The sequence below is a fragment of the Colius striatus genome, chromosome 4 (assembly GCF_028858725.1).
Source record: "Colius striatus isolate bColStr4 chromosome 4, bColStr4.1.hap1, whole genome shotgun sequence".
NCBI classification, from domain to species: Eukaryota; Metazoa; Chordata; class Aves; order Coliiformes; family Coliidae; genus Colius; species Colius striatus.
In genome coordinates, this window is record NC_084762.1 from 81,686,649 (window position 1) to 81,700,369 (window position 13,721).

Here is a 13,721-nt window from a genome sequence, read left to right on the forward strand (position 1 = left end):
CCATTGAGCTCTCCTCTCAACACTGTTTCCCTCTCTTCTCAGACATAAATGAGGTGCTGGGCAATGTTCTGACATCAATGTGGTGATTGCCCCAGGGGGGAAAACTGCAGTTTAAAATAGAAATGGAGACACAGACAGACACATTCATATAGACACCTGTGTGAGCCAATGACACTGATAGACCCAGACTTCTGGGAACCTCTGGCAGACTTCAGATGTCAGGATACTTTTCTGAGCCTGTATAACATTGTTTTCGCTGTATCTTGGCAAAGATTGACACACAAAACTCAAGACTGGCATTGAACTTGGAAATTCTCCAAAGATTACCAAAATCCAGAGGGTATGGCTGAGGTCTGTCTCTAACTACAATCATGAATTTATGTAGGATTTATATGTTGTATAGTGTGTATATAATCTTACTTTCATTTGTTTTTAGAACAAAGCTGTTTACAGATCTCTGCGTAAATGAAAATCCAGTGTTTAATTTCTTTAACATCTGTAATGGAAAATCTTCTGTTAAAGAGTGATGCCATCACCAGCTACACAGAGCATACTAGTGTATCAGTTAAAAGAAACATAAAGGAATAACATCTAAAAAATATTTCCAGTGGAAGGAGGCAAAAGTTTGGGTTTATTTCTCTTCTCCCTTGCTGTTTTCACTCCAACAAATGTCAAGACTAGAAAAGATGCATGGTCGACAGTTAAAGAAACTTTTTAAAAATAAATAAAAATGAGCAGATGCTGGAAAGCTTGTTTTGTTTAGTCTAGCAAAATGATATCTGAGAAGGGACTTACAGAGTCTTTCTGAAAAAAATCAACATTTATAATCAACTATCAGATAATTAGCATAAAACAAATGGGAATGAATTGGCCATGAATATATTTAGGATACAAATTGGAAGATATTTTAATCATTTTACAAGATAATATCTGGCACAACCCTCTAATAAAGATATAATTACTTAGATTTTTTTAAGAGAGTTTGAAAATTTTATGTGTGAACTTAATAAAAAAAAAAAGGAAAGATTATTCTTTGGGCAACAAGAAGAAAATAGTTGGAGTTCATCAAAGGATTTTAAAGATCAAAACTATAAATTAGTTCAGGAGAAGAGTAGTAAAATAGTTGCAAGATAAATTTACAGAAAGTTTCTAAATGTGAAAAAAAAAAGATAAAAAAATACACTGGGAAAACGTCATGTATCTGTGCTATGTTTTTACTTTTCTTTGATTGTCTGAAGATTTACAACATCTATGTATCAGTTTCTGAGAGAATTCTATAGTTAAGAGACTTTCTACAAAACTCTAATTCTAAACTAATCCTAGTGATGTTCAAAATTTAATGGTATACAAGTTATTCTGTAATACAAAAAAGAAGTAAAGACCAAGACACCTGTTATCTGTGTGCGACTCCAAAATGTGTTGGAGCTCGTGTCCTGTGTTTTGTCTTTGGTTAAACTATTTGTCTTCACAGGAGCTGTTATGGAACTATGTTTTGGATTTGTGCTGAAACGGTGTTGATAACACAGACAAGATTTTGTTACTGATGAGTAGTGCTTGCACAGCATCAAGGCATTTTCTTCTTATCACGTTCCACCAGTGAGTGGACTAGGGGTGCACAAGAAGCTGGAAGGTAACACAACTGGGACAACTGATCCCAAGTGACTTGAGGGATATTCCAAAACATATGATGTCATGCTCAGTATATAAAGCTGGGGGGAAAATAAGGGGGTGGAAGGGGGAACACTTGATGACATTTGTTACTCATGATGGAGCTCTGCTCTCCTGGAGTTGGTTGAACACCTGTCTACCCATGGGAAGTGGTAAATGAGTTCCTTGTTTTGCTTTGCTTTGCTTTGCTTGAGTGCATGGCTTCTACTTTAGCTATTAAATGGTCTTTATCTCCACCCATGAGTTTTCTCATTTTCAGTCTTCTGATACTCCCTCATCATCCCACTGGGGAGAGTGAGTGAACAGCTCCAGTTGCCAGTTGGAGTTAAAACAGGATTTTCCTGAAGTTGAGTTTACTTTGCCCATGACAGTAATTGGTAATTGATCTCTTTATCTTGACATACAATCTTTTTCATCTTCTTTTCTTCTGCTGATCTGCTGAGGAGGTGAAGTGAGAGAGTAACTGGGTAGCAGTCTAGGATCCATCTAAGGTCAACACACCCCATGACAGTTCTTACTATATATACTGGAAAAATTACTTCCAAACAACTTGAGAGAAATGTTGGGAAGCAGGGGTCATCACTGAATTGTAATAATTGTAGAAAATATTTCTTGAAAGTTTTGAATTTTTACCTTTTTTTTTTGTCAGGTACAGTGGACTTGAAAAAAAAAAAGGATTTAAAAAACAAGACGTACATTTTTCATGTAAAAAGCCTATTTTTAAGCCATTCCATGTAGGATCAAAGAAAACTAGTTCTTGGAGACAATCTTGAGCATCAAATGATGATTTGTTAACACCATGTCACTATTATAGGCAGAGCAACCTTTGGACTACAGCTTTTGACATTTAAACCTCATATTGACCACCAGTTGCTGCCATTGCTGACAGAGGGACTAGGCATGCACCACAGGAATTTGTGTATCTGTCAAAAGACCATTGAAACATTCTGTAGCTACTGCAGAGTCAGAGGACTGTGAAATAACAGTCTAAAGTATCATGGAAATTGAAGAGATAGCAATTGACTTCCCTTGCAGTTTTACTCTTTGCCCTTGTAGTTTAACTAATAATAGAAACCACCAGAATAATCTTTCTTCCTCTATGCAAGCCAAAGAAAGAAAAACCTTTCTATGCATTAAGGTATCTTGCCTTAGCCACAGTTTTGTGCCATGGAAATAGTAGAAAACCTTTAAATACCCAATGCTACTGATTAATAGAGTATAAAATGTACAACTTAAAATATTAAAGAGTCAGATTTTCTCAATGGATGGATTAATAAAGAACATTTTCTCAGCAAATATTTTCCTCTAGCCTGTGCAAAGCCAGTTATTTTCTCTTGCTTGCAGTATAGCACCATTCTGTAGTTTTCAAAGTTCAGGCAAACGACACTCAACTATCTCTAGGTTTTTACAAAAAGACATCCTGTTTTTTGCCCCTTCATAAACATGGCTATGTGGTTTAGGAGTCTGTCATCTGCTCATATGCTGCCAGCTTGCATCTTCCTCACCTTTTCCTGTTGCATCTCAGTCCAGATAATGCCCTACCCAAGCTCTCCTTGCCCAGTAGCTGGGCATGCAGTAGCTTCCCTTTCCTATCACAGGACTTTCCTCCCACTTCTAGATTTTACTTCACTAGTGTCCAAGATCAATTGGCAATTTTCATCTCTGTTGTCCACAAACATTTTTCTAAAGGAATATATCATGTAGAAAACTTAACAGACAAAATAGTAGTATCATCCATCATAACATCACATATTATTTGTTTAAAAAGCCCAAGTAGATTAATCTTTTCAGACACTGATTGCTTGCACAGAGGTCTACTCTCCATTTAGGAAAACATTAAGTAAAAAGTGTATCTAATACAAATTTCTTCTGTATATAAAAAAACCCTGCACTTTGGGAGACTAATGCAGATGAAGTTAAGCATCAGTGCCTAAAACCATCTGCGAATCTGAAAGAGGACATGACATATATGCAGTTGTTCTTGACTTAACTGATGCCATTTCAGTTCTGGGTACAAAATCATGAATTGGCATAAATTTCCAGATATAGAACCAGTCGCACAATTTGCAGCTCAGGCTTCTTTTCCTCAGTGCAGCTCTCTAATGACACTACTTCACACTACTTAAAAGAGTCAATTCCATATTGTAGCACAAAGATTCCTATAAATGCTGTTGTCCCAAGGTTTTTTGACGTTTGACACTGTCTCCCATAGCATCCTCATGAGAAAGCTCAGGCAGTGTGGGTTGGATGAGTGGACAGTGAGGTGGATCGAGAGCTGGCTGAATGACAGAGCCCAGACGGTGGTGATCAAGGGCACAGAATCGAGTTGGAAGCCTGTGGCCAGTTCAGGGGCCAGTCTTGTTCAATGTCTTCATCAACGACCTGGATGAGGGGACAGAGCGTACCCTCAGCAAGTTCCCTGATGGCACCAAAATGGGAGGACTGGCTGATTCCCCAGAAGGCTGTGCTGCCATTCAGCAGGATCTCGACCTGGGCAGAGAGAACCTGCATCTGGGAAGGAACAACCCCATGCACCAGTAAAGGCTGGGGATTGACCTGCTGGAGAGCAGCTCAGCAGAGAGAGACCTGGGAGTGCTGGTTGACAATAAACTAACCATGAGCCAGTAATGTGGCCTTGTGGCCAAGAACGTCAATGGCATCCTGGAATGCATCAAGAGTGTGGCCAGCAGCTGAAGGGAGGTTCTTCTCCCTCTCTACTCTGCCCTGGTGAGGTCTCATCTGTAGTCCTGTGTCCAGTTCTGGGCTCCTCAGCTCAAGAGGGACAGGGAGAGAGTCCAGCACAGGGCCACCAAGATATCAGGGGACTGGAACATCATCCTTATGAGGAAAGGCTGTGGGAACTGGGGCTGTTTAGTCTAGAGAAGAGAAGACTGCAGGGTGATCTCATTAACATTTATAAATATCTAAATGGTTGATGTCAGGAGGCTGGGACACCCCTTTTTTCTGTTGTATCTAGCAACAGGACAGGCAGTAATGTGATGAAGCTGGAACACAAAAAGTTCCATTTAAACAAGAAAAACTATTTTGCTGTGAGGATGACGAAGCCCCAGCACAGGCTGCCCAGGGAGGTTGTGGAGTCTCCTTCCTTGGAGATCTTCAAGATCCTCCTGGATGCTTTCCTGTCGAACTAATCTAGGTAGACTACTTCAGCAGGGTTGTTGAATTAGATGATCCCTAAAGGCACTTTTCAGTCCCTACCATTCTATGACTCCTGAGAAAACATTTACTATGTATGGCACAGTAAAGGTTTGGTTTCTGTAACCACGGAGAATTATGGAAAAACTACACTTTCCAGAATGAGATCTACTTTTGTACTTGTTTTATATGAAGTTTTTATATGAAGCACTATGAGTTAATATCCATGAAAGAGTTATCAGCAATTTTTGATAAAAGGATGTTAGAGTTTTGATAATTAGAGGAACATTTTCAGATTCTTTCAATATTCTATCTTTCTGCAGTTAGATTTTTATTCTATGTCAGAAGATCAGAAATTGCATTTAAGATAAGTAATTCAAGAAAACATAATTCAGTGTTGTTTTAGACCTTACATAAATGCCCAAACAAAGCAATTACTAATTCTACCAGGAAATGAGAGATGAGGGAGTACCTTTGACAGTATTCCCATTACCAAAAGGAAACATACTCTGATACATTAAATATCACAAATGTTCCTAGAGGTGGTCAAGATAAGAGATTTCTCCAGTGTCCTGTTTGACAGTATTTAAATGGATGAGATTTATGTTTTGCCTTACAAAAAAAAAAAAAAAAAAGGAGGCATTAATGAAAAGGAAACTTTTTTCTTTAATTGCAAATAATAGATTAAGAGATCATCTGAAAGGATGATGGTTATTATAAAATATTTATGAATTGCAGGAAAAAGTAATCATGTATCTTCATGGTTTTTTTCTCAATTTGTGCTGATGGATTGCCTTCTCCAATGTTTCCCACATCATATGTTTGTATTTAAGAGACATTTGCATGCATCACTCTACTTTTAATTCTCCCAATTCTAAGTTAACGACACATTGTTAAGTGTAGAATTCAAGCTATTTTCCTTTCCTTTTCACTAACATATTTGTTAATACGATATCAGTAGTGTGTCTGACGTTGATTTTTTTTATACTCTATGCCATAGATGAATAGATTTTGTGACATAAATGTACTGTTTGACATACTTGGGTAAATCCATTCAGAACTAAATTCTTAGTGACATGATTAGAACATGTGCTGTGCATGTAATGGATATCTCAGTGCTTTTTTAACATTCTCTCAAAATGCATCACTTTTGTATTTTGTGGAGCTTGTTATCCCATTTGTCCTTCCCCAGGGATGCAGACAGAGTTATTCTTACATGCAACTTATTTTTATCTTATTTAAAGTGTTTTTAACAGGGAACAGTTTCTGTATGCATGCTTGATACATGCTACAGCACCAGTTGTATTGGCCCTGGTCTTATTTAGTTTATTGCAAGTAAATGCTGCATGTTTTCTGCCAGTTACCAGGAAAAATGCTTCCATTTCCTTATGTGATCTTGTGACAACATTATCTATTTTCAAAACTGTTGGTTTTTGACCACGTTCACATGGTGGCCTTTCATAACAGTTGATATCAGTCAAAACACTTCCACTATTTCTAGGAGAAGATAACAGATTTCAGCCTACCACATAGCAGATTATTTGATTAGCTATATCCTTGCCGTAAAAATTTGTCATCTGCTATGTGTGAAATAATAGACATTAGATTTAGGGCTAATAAAACACAATTCCAGGACTCAAAATAGTCACTTTATACCTGTCATAACTTCTTGGAGATCTTTGACAAAGTAATTTGGACAATAGAGGTAATAAATCTATTAAGATTAACTATCAAGCAACATATGACAAAAGGTTACCTACATCTCAACTGCCACTCCCAAAATTTCAACACATCCACATTCTAGGGCATGAGCTGATAACTTTTTTATGCACAATATAAAGAGTAGACAATACACAAGTAATTCCAGAGGCAAACACAGTACTAAGAATCTGCTATGGCAAAAACTTATTTTTTCCTTCAGCCTTGTTGACCTTGAGATCAGGGCAAAGACCAAAATGTTTCCAAGAGTTTCATCTACTCATGCAATCATGGAAGCTGGGACAGTAAAAAGAGACCACTTTTGTTTCTGCTGACTTTCACTTTTTTCGCATAATTAATGTCAATGTCCAACATCTGTGACCCATACTAGAAGATTTACAACACTTCTTTTTGTTTCTTATATTCAGAAGTTTACCACCTTTCCTGAGGCAAACCATAATTTGACCAAGACAAGTTTAGTGATGGATCAAAGCTGGCACACTCTTTGATACAAATGTCTCCTTTCAAAAAACTGCATCTGATCTGTGTCCATGGATGAAGCTGTCTCATGACAACTGTTTTCCTGCTGAAAAATGAAGTGACGACTGATGCATGAGAAAAATATGCAGAGAAGATGGGATCTAGATAATGAGATACACATACAAAAATAAATGCTTCAAAGGAATTGCAAAATTTATTACTGTGTTTCAAACTTCATAAACAACTTTTTCATTCACATTATAGTATCATTTAGGGACTTTTGGAACTTCCTTCATAGACAGGATGATAAATAAATTTCTTAAATTTATTTAGATTGTGGCATTAAATTGGAAGCATTCAGATATTGTACTGTTAGGGACCAGACAGATGAAGGTATTAAACAAATGCAGCAGATAGATCAACAGGAAAATGTTTGACTGTGTCTATGCTGTCACCTATTGGATGTTATTCCAGGAAATGCTTGTGTCAGTCTCTGACAACAACTTTCAAACTCTACTGTGCTCTGGAACTTTCTTGTTTTAAGAAAATGCCATCTAAAACTCAAGTTCAAAAATGGACAACTTATTTCTCAAACTGTTTAATTTTCATTGATTATTTGTTGGAGCAAATCACATAAGCACATTGTAAAATGCCACATTCACACATATCATATTTTGCATACAGTTTCAACCAGCTGGTGTGTGATTTTTTTTTTTTTTCCATTAAAATGGTAGTGGCTTTTAAAGTCTGCTCTTCTTTCCATCATTCTGAGGGGAAAAAAAAAAAAACCACCCAAAACTTTAAAGGCTAAAAAAAGCATTATGCTCAATCCTGAAGGAATATGTGTCAGATCAGTGAAATTATATGGTAAGCTTTATGTAAAAGAAATGCTGAGCAGAAGAATCAGTAAAAGAATAAGAGAATATATATAACTTTTTTTTTAATTTATGGAATTCATGTGTCAGACTGCACCTTGTCTTCTGTCTGAAAAATTCAAGTTTCAGTCTGAGTGTCAATTTCCCTTTCCATTTATATAGGATGTGTAACCCTGAACTAAAAAATTTTGAAACAAGACTGTACATCTCTTACCATTGTAGTGATCTGTGTCCACCCCAGAACAGCAAGATTGTCAGGCAACCTTACGCATTCAGCATAGTAAAAAGAATTGATGACCTCCAACCTTAAGAGTGCAGACCTAATAAGCAAAAGAAGTAACTTTGGAAGTAAAAAATTAATTTCAGTGACTCACACACATATCTTTATTCAGAGCCAAAATACAGCAAAATGTAAAGGGTAGACAATGAAGAGAGAATGCCTGCCTCAAGGTAACAGCATAAAAAATACTATGTCTCTCTGGTCCTCATTCAAAACACACTGAAATCTTTTAAATCCTGATGATGCCTTTTTTGCTGTTGTGGTCCTCAGACTGATCTTGCAGAGTCAGAAGACAATACAGAGATACATTTTGTCAGAACTCAAATGAGTAACTTCAGTGGAAAATAAGGATATTAGAGAAACTGTTAGAAAAGCTAAATTGAGTTGTTCTTTGGTTGGAAGAAATGGCACAAAATTCTTCACTTCTCTGAGGCTCCCTTAGATGGGGATCTGAAATGATCTCTAAAGGATGTAAAAAAATTTTGCTTTTTTTTTTTTTTAAGAACAGCCTATGATAGTCCCTACATGAACCATGTGCAAGGTCCATAAGCAATTAGAGCTGGGACAAATGAAGGCCAAGTAATGTTCTAACACTTTCCATCCTCTTCTAGTAGTTAGAGGATGTGTTTATAGCCAAACACATCTGGATCCCAAGAGAATGTGTTCAACATTCAGTTTTTCAGGGAATAACTGTTCAATATTCTGTTTTTCTTCTGGAGTTAACTGAAAGAAAACTATCTTTTTTTTTTTTTTCCCTTCCTCAGCTTTTAAAACTTAGTCACACATTCACCCTTTTTTTCCTCTGAAAAGCTATTCTTCAAAACCTATAGGGATTATGATGTAGCTGGGAGCTTCATCTGATGCAGGGTACAGTCATCTGTTTAGACAGAGTGCATAGTGAGTCATAGATAAATTCAGGAGATCTAGCTCTAATCCCAGTTCGATAGAGAAGCTTTGGCTACATATTTCAGTGTGCCTCAGTTTCCACAGCTATCAAATGAAAATAATAAGTGCTTACTGTGTGGGTGCATAATGCAATTTAATTAGTATGAGAGCCATGACACTGCTAGGTATAAAAAATGAAGTCTTGTACAGTGACATAGGCACCATAGAATTCATTTTTATACATTGTAATATCAATACATTGTAATATCCAATACTAGGTCAGACTGAGAACATTATTTCTGTATTCTTGGTTATTAAAATATAATAAAGGACAGAAGCCATAGAAATACACCTAAGCACAACATAATGTTCTATGTTAAAAATAAAGCCAAACATTTGTACTTGTATCCAAAACACCTCTTTTTTTATTTAAAAAAAAAAAAAAGGCAAACCATCCAAGTCTCATGATTTTACATAAAAATCATGCTAATCACTAACAACCTTGAATGCAAATCAGGAAATAAATCAGTTTGTCAGGAAGGCAGGCCTTATTGATGTATATGGCTTAGAGAAACCCATTGTGTTCATAATCCAACCTGCTGAAGCAGAATTGCAGTCCAAGTAGCAACAAGGTCATTAAAGGTTATTTACCACACTTCCCTATTGAGCTGCTTAGACTATTCAGCATTGAAATGTGATGTCACTATTGATGCAGGTCTCCCAGATTACAATTTTATATAAATAATAGTCTCACCTGAGCTGAAATGCCTTGGCCATCTGTACACTTTTCTCACAGTCCTCCCTGGAATGGATATAATTGGCATATGCTTATGCTTCCCTTCACCAGCTACAACTTTTCAGGCAAAAAACAATGATACTCCACACTTGATCACTGTACATTCTCATCATGTTTAATTCTTTCTTCATTCTGTAATTCATCCTTTAATGTACACAAGTATAGCTTTCGTGAAAGTATCTCTTAAAATCTCAGTGTTTGATCTTAAGTAGTTAAGAAAACAAATTAATGACATAAACTTCAAAATTACTTTTATATACACAGAGATGAGCAGATTCCTGATAACTAGTACATTTAGTTATGTTTAACTGTGGTTCAGATTGGAAAGTTGATATTTAAAAGTTAAGAAATGCCCAAATGAATGTTGCTCAGACAACGTCAGTTCTCTTCCTAATATATTTGCATATGATAAAATAGTTAACCACATAACTGTGTGTGATTTTTTTTCCTTATTGTCTCCTTATCTCACCCCAGAAACAGATGAATGTTTCATTTTATCTTTCTCAGTCTATGTGTGACTCCAGGCAATTTTATTTCATGCTCACTCAATGTACAAAAGCTATATTAAGATTAAGCTGAAAGTGGTAACTTTTATTGCCAAGGTACTATCAAGTACTCTGGTTTTCCAGACTAAATCAAATTCAATGTAACTTTTTTAAAAATTAGATTCTCTATTAACCTTAGCTACAGTCTTGAACATTCAGTACTTCTGCAAATAATAACTCAAGGGTTTAAAGTTAAATAACTATTCATGAAGACCTAGACACAAAAATATTAAGGTGCACTTACATCTATCACTTGAAAGCAACCTGCAGAAATTGCTGCTCAGCTGCTACCTAGTTTTGTTGTGTTCACATTGAAGCAAGTACTTCCAAATTGATATGAAGGTGGTAATCTTTTTGTATGCAAGAAAAATCTTCCTTAAGAAATCTATTATGATTCAACAAGATCATCTAAAAGATGCCATTGATCACCACCCTCTGGGTTCTGTTATTCAGAAACCTCTCGATCGACCTCACCATCCACTCATCCAAGCCACACTGCCTGAGTTTTTTGATGAAGGTGTTATGGAAGACAGTGCCAAAAGCCTTGCTGAAGTCAAGGTAGATGACATCTGCTGCTCTCACCTCATCTAGCGAGTCAGTTATGCCCTCATAAAAGGCTATCAAGTTGGTCAAACAGGATCTCTTGCAGGAAGTGGCACATGGAGATCAACCAGCTCTGTACTTTCTAAGATCTTACCCCATGAGAACCCTCCAAGTAGATCTTTGTAGAGGTCAAATTCATTTTGCCTGAAATCCAGGGTCACAATCCTGCCTTGTGTCCACACAGGATAATGAGCTCCACCATCTTATGGTCACTGCAGCCAAGGTTGCCTCCAAACTTTCCTCCAGACCCTCCTTATTTGACAGCACAAGGTCCAACAGCACACTCCTCCTCCTTGGTTCCTCAACCACTTATGATAGGAAGTTATATTCAATATTCTGTAAGAACTTCCTTGACCATGAGTGAGGCCCAGCACCTTTACCTTTTTCTATAGCTGATGGAGTCTGTGACGAAAACACTCTTCCAGAAGACACATCTGAGTGTCTTAGGCTTTTGCTCTGGATCATCTGATAATCATTTTTAGTTTGAAGATAAAAGAAGTGTAAAAATATGAACTTCCTAACATAAGCACCTGAACTTCATGAACAAAATTAGGTAGACTTATAGTCTCCTTCCTTTGCTTCCAAATGATGAGGTAGAGAATAATATCTAAGAAGCAGAATCTCAAATTGGGAAGTGGTGTAAACTGAGCAAAACAGGTAGTGTTGTACTCATGACTATTTCCAGATCTACCATTGAACAAATTTTCCCATGATGTATATAGTAGGAACTATTTTATTTTTTGGCTAAGAAATAATCTCTTTCTGTGTATGCAGTTTTCTCCTCAATGAAAGTATATTTTCCATTCCACTTAAAACCTACACTCAGTGTCCAGTCTTTAGAAGACTAAATCTGTCAGAGAGAGTTATTTCTAAAACTGAGCAAATGGATTTAGTGCCATTTACTTAAGATCAAACAAAGTGATGCAAAGCCTAAGCACAGCTGAAAATCTTTACAAAACAGTAGGAAGAGGCATAGAGGAGAGCAGGATAAGATGTAATAGAAAAATTGGTCCATGAATTGTTTTTGTGTACTGTATATGGATATTTAAATCTGTTATGTGGGTAAGCAACACAAATTTTGAAATATTTCTTGGTCATTCTTCCACCTTTAGTCCTAGATGAAGCAGAAATTTCCAGAGGAAATTTGGTAATAAAAGATGAAGATAAGGCTGAGATGCTTGGTCATAGAATCACAGAATCATAGAATCATAAAATGCCATCTTTGCCTCAGTTTTTAGTAACAGTAGCATTTTCACTGAAGAAAGTCAGCCCCTTAAGCCAAAAGAGAGGGGTGAGGAGCAAAATATCATCCCTACAATTCAGGAGGAGATGGTCAGTGATCTGCTACTCCACACTGATGAGCACAAATCTATGGGGCCGGATGTGGTACATCTTAGAGTGCTGAGAGAACTGGCAGGGGTGCTCACCAAGCCACTGTCCATCATTTCTCAGTCCTGGCTGACTGGAGAGGTCCCATCTGATTGGAAGTCAGTCAATATTACACTCATATATAAGAAGAGATGGAAAGATGATCTGAGAAATTGCAGGTCTGTCAGTTTGACTTCAGTGCCTGGGAAGCTGATTGAGCAGATCATCCTAAGTTCTATTATACAGCACATGCAGGACAACCAGGTGATAGGGCCCAGTCAGCAGGGTTTTATGAAGGGCAGGTCCTGTTTAGCAAACCTGATCTCCTTCTATGACAGAGCGACCCTCTTGTTGGATGGAGGAAGGGCTGTGGATGTTATCTAGCTTGACTTTAGCAAGGGATTTGACAGTTTCCCACAATATTCTCCCGGGGAAATTGGCTGTTTTTGTTCTGGATGGGCATACACTTTCCTGGGTGAAAAACTGGTTAGATGATTGGGTCCAAAGAGTTGTGGTCAATGGAGTTAAATCCAGTTGGCAGCCAGTCACAACTGGTGTCCCCTGGGACTCAGTTTGGAGGCCACTCCTGTTTAACATCTTTATTAATGATTAAGATGAGGGGATAGAGTGCACGCTTAGTAAGTTTGCAGATGACACCAAGCTGGGTGGAAATGTTGATCTGCTTAAGGGTAGGGAAGCTCTACAGAGAGAACTAGATAGGCTGGATGGCTGGACCAAGGCCAATGCCATGAGTTTCAATAAGGCTGAGTGCCGGGTCCTGCACCTGGGCCACAACAACCCCCAGCAGCACTACAGGTCTGGGGAGGAGTGGCTGGAAAGCTGTCAGGCACAGAGGGACCTCGGAGTGTCAATTGACAGCAGCTGAACACGAACAGCAGTGTGCCCAGGTGGCCAAGAAGGCCAATGGCATCCTGACCTGTGTTAGGAACAGTGTTGTCAGCAGGAGTAGGGAGGTGATCTTTCCCCTGTACTTGGTTTTGGTGAGGCCATACCTCAAATGCTCTGTCCAGTTTTAGGTCCCTCTCTATAAGAAGTATGTTGAGATGCTGGAAAGGACACAGGCGGGCTACCAAGCTGATTCAGATGAGGAACAGCTGAGGGATCTGGGGTTGTTTAGCCTGGAGAAAAGAAGACTCAGGAGAGATCTTATTGCTCTCTACAACTACTTGAAAGGAGGCTGTAGCAAGTCAGGGGTTGGTCTGTTTTCCCTAGTAATGAGCAACAGAACAAGAGAAAATGGCCTCAAGTTGCAATTAATTCATTGGAGAAAATTTATTGATGTCAATGAAACCAAACATTTATGTGCAGGACTTTCCACTGAAGATATAAAGTTCATTAAACTGTAT